Below are 8,520 nucleotides of genomic sequence, written 5' to 3'. Positions count from 1 at the left end.
CTTTGTTTCCGAGTGACCAGGGAGGATTACTTTGTTTATTTTAAGGTCTCCAAAAGATAGTCCTCAATGTCCTTGACTGTGGAGCAGGCTTTTATCTCTACACCGGAGAAACCGAAAACAAAACTTTACAAAAATCTTAAAACTAGATAATCCCTGGGTCCTTTTGTCTTAAAGGATAAATTTGACCGCGGTGTGAAAACAGAAAAATCAGGAGAGGGGATAGGAGAGGTGTTGTATAAGGTTACAAACCTAAATTAAGTCCTACAGATGTAATGCACAGTGTAGTATATATACACAACAATATTGTATTATAATCATCAAACTTGCTAAGAGACTAGATCTTAATTATTCCAACCACTAAAAAGAAATGATAATTGTGTGATGTGGTAGAGGTGCTAATTACCACTACAAGGACAATCATACAAATGTATCGAATCAATGTGTCGTACACCTTAAATTAACAAAATGTTACGTGTCAAAAATATTTCAATTAAGAAAGCTAAAATCAATTTACTAAATAGCTCTAATTTCTTTACGCCAAAGTCAAACCAAGTCTTTTCTAGGAACCTAGTGTGTTGGGGCACCTGGGTGGTTCAGTCGGTTAAGCGCCCGACTCTTGATTTCAGCTCAGGTCATGATCGCAGAGTCGTGGGGTTAAGCCCCATGTTGAGCTCTGCGCTCAGTGGGGAGGAGGTTTGAGATTTTCTCTCTCCTCTCCCTCTGCCCCTCTGCGTGCATGCTTTCTCTCTCAAATAAATAAATAAAATCTTCAAAAAAAAAAAAATCTAGTGCCTTATTGTATAAGATAGGAGACACTTTCACATGTTATTCCAAGACCTGGAAACCTACGAGGGGTCAAAGGTGTTATCTTTATACCCTTTACATCAGTCATACCCTGGTTCAAGCTATTGCTTACAGTCAAGTGAACCACTAGCTGTTTTTGGGATGAGTGGCCAGAATGGCAAATTTGAAGCTATGGAACATGGTTTTCTTGGTTTCCTGCTCTTCTTAGGCTTGTATCATTTTCTGTAGTTGCTCTCTTATCCAATGTAGTTAATATAATAACCTGGTAACTATATAATAAGTTTAAACTGGCTAATGCCTCAAAATTTTTGGTACAGATTTCCATTTTTGATTTACAAAAATTAAATATTAGAATTTTTTTTTAATCACCTCACTTTTTTCAGGAGCACAGTCGGTTAAGCGTCCGACTCTTAGTTTCGGCTCAGGTCTTGATCTCAGGGTCATGAGTTCACGCTGGGCATGAAGCCTACTTTTAATAACTTTTTGCAGAAATCACTCATCTTAAACCGAGTGAAGTCCATAGTCTTCAAGGCCTAGGTTTGAATACAATTGATAAGATGAAGTTTAGTGTTTTCTTTCACTGATAGGAGCAGATTTACCTTGAACATTTTACTGGGGGTTAAGATTTTAGGTCTTTAGGTTAAAATAAAGCTTCAGGCCTACAACCCTCAGTTGTCCCTAATTTTGCCATACCTTTAAAGTATTTCCTTTTTGTCCCAATTTTAATAAATGTGCTGCCAAATCAAGCACTCAAGTATTCCCTTTTATTAAACAGGATCAGGATCGGACTTTCCACTAACCTGAGTTAACTCTGTTCCACAATTTATAGAGAGATGGTAATCATTTAGGGTTTCTCCCTTTTTGGTCAACTGGAAACCCATAACTCTTCTCTACAACAAAAAGATGCCTCTCTGCCTATTTCTCCATCTCCCCCACACCATCATCATTCTCCCTTGAAGCAGAGTCAGTGCCTCAGGCCTTGGGTGAGAAATGGGCCTTGCCAGGCGGCCATGGGTTGCCCTTCTGTGTTAACACTTACGTTGCTGCTTCAGCCCTTGCTGGTGACTTCAGCGAAATTAGAAACAGCTTCGTTTCTTCAGGGACTTCAAAGTCCCATGTGGAAGAGGCAAGGTGCCTGCTGGAATGAGGAACGTCTTACCTCTAAGCAGGCAGAGATGCGTCTCCGAGGTGGATTTCCTTTTAAGGGTTTTGAGGAGAAGCCGCTTCTGAGGAGAGCTACTGCCCCAGCACCTGGGCCTCGGCCGGCTCCGGACTCCCACTAGCCGTGGGGAAGGCTCCAGGGCAGCAGGACTGACCCCACGAACGTGGGTTTCTCCCAGTTGAGTTTCAGTTCACAAGTCAGGGACTCCAGACAACCGGCCGAGGGGGTGACATCCTGGAGCACTGGGACTGTTCTGCAGTGGAGGCAGCTGTGGAAAGAACCAGACTCTACCACCATTGCTGAACGAGCCCCCTTTGACCCTGAACCGAAGGGAAACTGGGCAGGAAATAATTGTGGATTTTTAATTTCTTTAGAGCTCAACCTTCAAGAGAAAGGATATTAATTTTTTTTTAGACTTTAATTCCTCCCTGAGAATTTAATAATGTGAGGCATTTCATACAGTTCAAATCAGGGCATTTTAATATTGCCGGCATTTATTATTTGGAGTAGATTTATGACTTCATTTGAATTCACCACATAATCTCCAGCAAGCTCTATCGAATGCCCTACCTGGGAAAATCTAAGATGGAAAACAGATTGGGGAGTGCATTTTGAGGCTAGAGCATTGGGATAGGCTTGAGGGAATTTAATCGGTGCTCCATTGAGAGCCATTTCAGAGCCGTCGGGGTCCCATGGCTGACCTCAGGAGGACTCACAGCGGGATGGTGATGAGGCCCGGGAGCACTCCGCATTTTCCCAGGAAGAACAGCGGCACTCATGTAGTGCTGAGCCCTGTGTGTTAAGAAACCCAAATGTTAGAAATCCTGGGGACACAGGAAGAGAGACGTTTTCTCCTCCCTTCCTGTGTCAGCCGAAGTCCTTCTAAAGGTGAGTATCTGCTTTCTCAGAGCTTTTGGGCACTCAGCGTTCATTCTCCTCGTCAGGCCCCCTTCCTTCTCCCGGGATGAAGGCGTGGCTTATTCTGGCTGTTGAGGTCAGCAGTGGGGTTGTTCATTAAACGGGCTCAGCCTCCTCCTTCTGAATATCTTCTGTGTCCTGCCTGTCCCCATTGCCTGCCATTGCCTGGGAAGTCCATTCCATCTGGTGAGGGAAGAGGAGAGAAAGACTAGCCTGAACTTGGCTCTCCATCCTAGCCTGCAGTTCACCTTGACAAGTACTGACGTGGCTACTTTAATCCCCATGAGAGCCTATTGGGCTTCTGTGAATAGGTTTCAGTTGGGTTCAGAACTTTGAAGGGAAGAACAGTAGGATTAATTAGCATCCCAGAAACAACACAGGCTGTGTTCGGAGTCAAGGCAATATAATAACTCTGGAGTCCCACCACCCCAGGTTCTGTTCCAGGAGAGAATGGCTATCTTCCTCAGTTCCAGTTAGAAATCCTGGTGAAACCACCTCATACCCATTAGGATGGCTACTCTAACAAACCAACAAACCCCAAAAAGTAACAAGTGTCGGTGAGGATGTGGAGAAACAGGAAGCCTCGTGCACTGTTGGTGGGAATGTGAAATGGTGCAGTTGCTACGGAAATCAATATGGAGTTTCCCCCCAAAATTAAAAATAGAACTACCATATGATCCAGCAACTCCATTTCTGAATATATACCCCAAAGAGCTGAAAGCCGGGTCTCAAATATGTATTTGTACACCCATGTTCATACCAGCATTTGTCACAGCAGCCAAAAGGTGGAAGCAACCCAAGCATCCATTGATGGATGGATAAACAGAATGTGGTATATACATATGTGAGGTAACAGAAAATAGACATACTGGACTCTAAAATACATATATTTAAAATAAATATATGGGCTCCTGAATCCTGACACCAGGCTCCTAAAACCCTTGTCATTTCCTAAGTGATATGAGCACTAGGAGCATCTCTTGTTCCGATGAGGTGACTCTGGATGGGCTTCTGGATGGGGGCTGGTCACCAAAAAAACCAAGACATAATTAGCAGCTTGCAGTTTTTAGCTTGGCTCCCCCTTCTCTAGAGAGAGGAGAGGGGCTGGAAATGGAGTTAAAAATTGATCGTGCCTACGTGAGAAAGCCTCAAAAAAAATTCCAGTAGTATAGGGTTCTGAGAGCTTCCAGGTCGGTGAACACACCCAGGTACCAGGAGGGTGGCACGTGCCACACACGGGACAGAATCTCCTGCCTTCAAAACCCTCCCAGATCTCGCCCTATGGATTTTTTTTTTTAAATCTGTCTGTTCATCCATATCCTTTATTATAGCCTTTAATAAACTGGTAAATATAAGTCAGTGTCCCTGAGTGCTGTGAGTTGTTCTAGTAAATACTCGAATCCAAGGGGGAGGAGGTCCTGGGAACCTCCGGTTGTAGCCAAGTCAGAAAGAAGATGTGGGTAACCTGGGGACCTACTCCTTGCTATTAGCATCGAGGTGGGGCAAAGTCTTGAGGGACCGAGCCCTTACGCTGTGGGATCTGACGCTAACACGAGGCAGAGAGGGTCAGAAGTGAGTTAAATTGCAGTACTCTCAGCTGGTATTGCAGAATTTCTTGGTGGGGGAAAACACCCACACCTCCGGTGTCAGAAATGTGGTGAGTGTGGTAGTCCTGTGGGAGTCAAGACTGGGATTTTTCTAATGCAACATACGATAAGAGTACTCACATGCACAGAGACAGAAAGTAGAAAGACAGTAGCCAGGGCTGGGAGGAGGGGAAGTTGTTTAATGGGTAAAGAGTTGCAGTTTTGCAAGCTGGACGTGTTCTGGTGGTTGGTTGGTTGCATACAGTGTGAATGTACACTACTGAACTGTACATATAAAAATGGGTAAGATGGTAGATTTTTTTTGGTTATTTGTATTGTACCACAATTTTTTTAAGTCATGGGGAAGATTTGGGACACACACCCTTGGATCAGGGGCTCACTCTTGACACCATCAATTGTGGCCAATGGGCAGGGTCAGCTCAGAACATCTGGGCCTCCACTCCTACGAGGAAGGGAGCACTGAGTGCTGCTGCTGGCCTTCATATAATTTGAAACTAGTGGGACACTGGAAAGGTCTGGAATCCTGTGGCTGAAAAATATCTGTGGCAAAGAAAATCATAAATGGAGTTGAAGAGTCATTGGAATTTTTGCAGAAGAAACAATCTGGTATTTCTTTCTTTTCTTCTCTCTCTTTCTTTCTTTCTTTCTTTCTTTCTTTCTTTCTCTCTCTCTCTTTCTTTCTTTTTCTTTTCTTCCTTCTTCCTTCCTTCTTTCCTTCCTTCCCTCTCTCTCTCTCTCTCTTTCTTTCTTTTTTTTTTTTTTACAAGTAAAAGGAAGGGGTGAAGTATTTCTTCTCTCTGAGTTGTCCAAGCATAGAAGAATAAAATTCATAAATCTCAGAAGTTCAATCCGAGATGCCAGGACAAGAAGGGCAGGAGAGACAGAGTCCTTTTTTTTAGCTGAAACCCTAGGATACAGTGTTCTTGCATGATCAGTATTTCCCAATGATGTATGATCTTCAGAGTTCAGGCCCTTAAGGTCATGTATAATTTGCAGCAATAATGACTTACTGATTTTAAAATAAAAACGTCTTTCTTTTGTAATGTCACCTAGCACTTTGGTTCGGGATAAAATGTTAATCATTGATTTTCTGTTGAAACTTGGTTTTCCACGGGGCTCGTACCTCACACTAAGTAGTCTTACCCGCATGGGTGATGAACTGGAATGTCTGAGAGACACTGTACATCAGCAAAACAGCTCAGAATTCTGATTATTGACAGAATTTGGGGCGAGGTCATCAGGCCGAGCTGTGCAAAGGAGGGGAGGGAGAGGGGATATACAGTGTTTGCCTTCCCAGCCCTCTGCCTTTCCTCTGTGAAGACCATCCCGCTGTGGGATTGAACTAATCACACCTCGCTTCAGTTCCGGGGTGCTGTCAATCCTCGTGCTCTGCACCCCTGGGTGCAGAAGTAGGTGTGTGACCCAAAGGCCCCAGAGTCCTTTCAAGGTGATTTTCAAACTAGAAGCAAGGGAAGAGAGTCCCTTCTTCTCGCATGGCAAAGACAGGACAGTCCCTGGCCATGGTTTCAGGCCTGAGGAGAAAGCCAGTTTGAGAGAACGAAATCATGTGAAGAGAGAAGCAAAAATAGGGGACAGAGACATATGCAAATACACAGCTCACAGCACATGTGGCTTTTGTCCAGGTTGTCGCTGAAGCAAAGCCTCACCCCTGTCCACCGCCTTGAGGTTTGGCTCCAGATTCCACAAATGGATTCATTTCCCCTCCGCCCAAGCTGGTCAGAGTTGAGTTCCCATCATTTTCAATGGAAAGAGTTCAGGGATGCAGCCCAGAGCACCCACACAGGCCACCCAGCACTCATAGGATGAGGAGGTGTCCCTTGAAGATAAACTAGTGCAGGATTAGGCTACTGCCTTCTCTTCCTGAGAAAACAAGGAGCAGCAGGAAGTAGGCTTGAACCCTGGACTCTGCCTTTTGCTCCCATCACTAACTACGCCATCTTGGATGAGTTATCTTCTGGAACTCTGTAAAACGAGGGGGCTAGACAACACAGGCCATCCAAAGGGCATTTCAGCTTATATTCTTTCAGATATTGAAATGTCGGTTTGATTGATGCTACTGAGTCTTCTCTTGGTTTTGACCCCAAGTCTGCCTTTAGTTCTTTGCCTGAGTCTTGCTCACTTTAACAGGGTTTAAACATTAGTCCTTCCTGTGTTGGCTAGAGGGAGTAAGACAGGGAAAAACAGCACACTCTGTATCTCCCCAGTTGAGTTTTCAGATACTTAATAAAGAGAGGATACCTGTTATTGGCAGCATAGGGCATAAAGAGGGCAGAAGAAAGAAGAATCACCAACTGTCCTTGGCATTTTCTGCTCCTGAGGCTGAATGCTGCCATGGGCTGATGTTTTGCTGCAGGACAGAAGTGGCCAAAAATGCAAGGGATATGCAGACAGAGTTGAGTTCTGCTGTTTGGGCAGTGGTTAGAGTTGCTACTTTGGAAGACTTGGAAACACTCCTCGTGTAGGTGTGAGTTCCTCCAACCTAATTATGTAAGAGCCTCTCAACAGCCTGGGATTATTGTTCTTAAACAAAATACACTGGGGTTTCTCTGTTCTTTTCAGGAAATACCTTGTCTGTGTTGTGAGGAAGGGGAATAGTGTGGTGTCTCTTGAGTACGGTAAGTCCCTCTGAAAAATATACTTCCTTCTTCCTTTGAAGTGTGGGTGTGCGCAAAAAGTTAAAGATTATGATTGGCTGACACCATGAGCTTTTAGTTTTTGTTTGTGTTGGGAGAAATTAAAAAATGGATTCCTTAGAATAATTCTGCTTTTAGAGAGTTGGCTGAACTTCACAGCAAAAAATCCTTGGTTGGCTGCCTGCTAAGGAGTGAACTTCATCAGTTCTGGACCCTGGGGCTATCTGGACTGTTGGGAAGTCTTATTCTCAAACAGGTGGGGGAGTTTTGTATTTATATTGACACTGTATTTAACAGAGAATAAAGAAGACAAAGCCCATTCTCTAGTTTCTGTCTCTTGGTATGCTCTAATATTTGTTTCCTGGTGATAAAAAGAATCAAAGGGTGGAATGGCTCCAAGAGGACAGACATCCCCAATTTTGGTTGTCCCTAAAGTAGCTGGATCTCACAGTATCTTCTGAACAAGCAAGACAGGAACCTGAGCAGTTCTGGCTCCTCCATGGGCTCACCTACCCCCACCTTCTGCTACTACCCATCAAACAGAATCTTCTCGACAAATCTTATCCCTGGTTTATTTCTTCCTCAGGCCCATGGAGAGGAGTAGGTTGAACAATCACTGGCTCAATTAATTTATCTTGCTTAGTTATACAAAAGAAAGAAAGAAAGGGAGAACAAAAGAAAGGTGTGTGTGTGTGTGTGTGTGTGTGTGTGTGCACCCATGTATATGCACATGCACATATATGCATATGGCCTTTTTTTTTAACATACTGAATCAAAATTTGCTTAATATCTATTATGTAGAATAAAAAAGCAAGATGCAAAGCAGTGTTTATATTATGTTACCTTATGTGTAAAAGGGAGAGGGAATAATTATATATTCATATTTGCCTGTATTTGCTAAAGAAACTTGGAAAGATACGAAAGGAACTGACAAAAGTCTCCCAGTGGCGATGAGATGGAAGCTAGCTGGGTGGAGGATAAGGATATTGTCACTGTACATCTTTTATATGTTTGATTTTTGAACCATGTGAATGTATTACCAATTCAAAAAATAGACTCAGTACCTAAACTAAAATTGTCTCGAAGGCTGGACATTCTCTGTCTATCTCTGTCTTTGGATAATGTTGGAACATTTTGTTTTCATTTTTTAAAATATTTTATTTATTTTTTTGAGAGAGAAAAAGCAAGAGCAGGGGGAGGGGCAGAGGGAGAAGCAGGCTTCCCACTGAGCAAGGATTCCCTGATGCAGGACTTGATAACAGGACCCTGGGATCATGACCTGAGCCAAAGGCAGACAAAGGACTGAGCCACCCAGGGGCCCATGTTTGAACATTTTAAAAGCCATCATGTGTTATATATGCCTCAGGAAAACTTC

This window comes from Zalophus californianus, chromosome 13, assembly GCF_009762305.2.
Source record: "Zalophus californianus isolate mZalCal1 chromosome 13, mZalCal1.pri.v2, whole genome shotgun sequence".
NCBI classification, from domain to species: domain Eukaryota; kingdom Metazoa; phylum Chordata; class Mammalia; order Carnivora; family Otariidae; genus Zalophus; species Zalophus californianus.
This window is presented reverse-complemented; position numbering follows the sequence as displayed.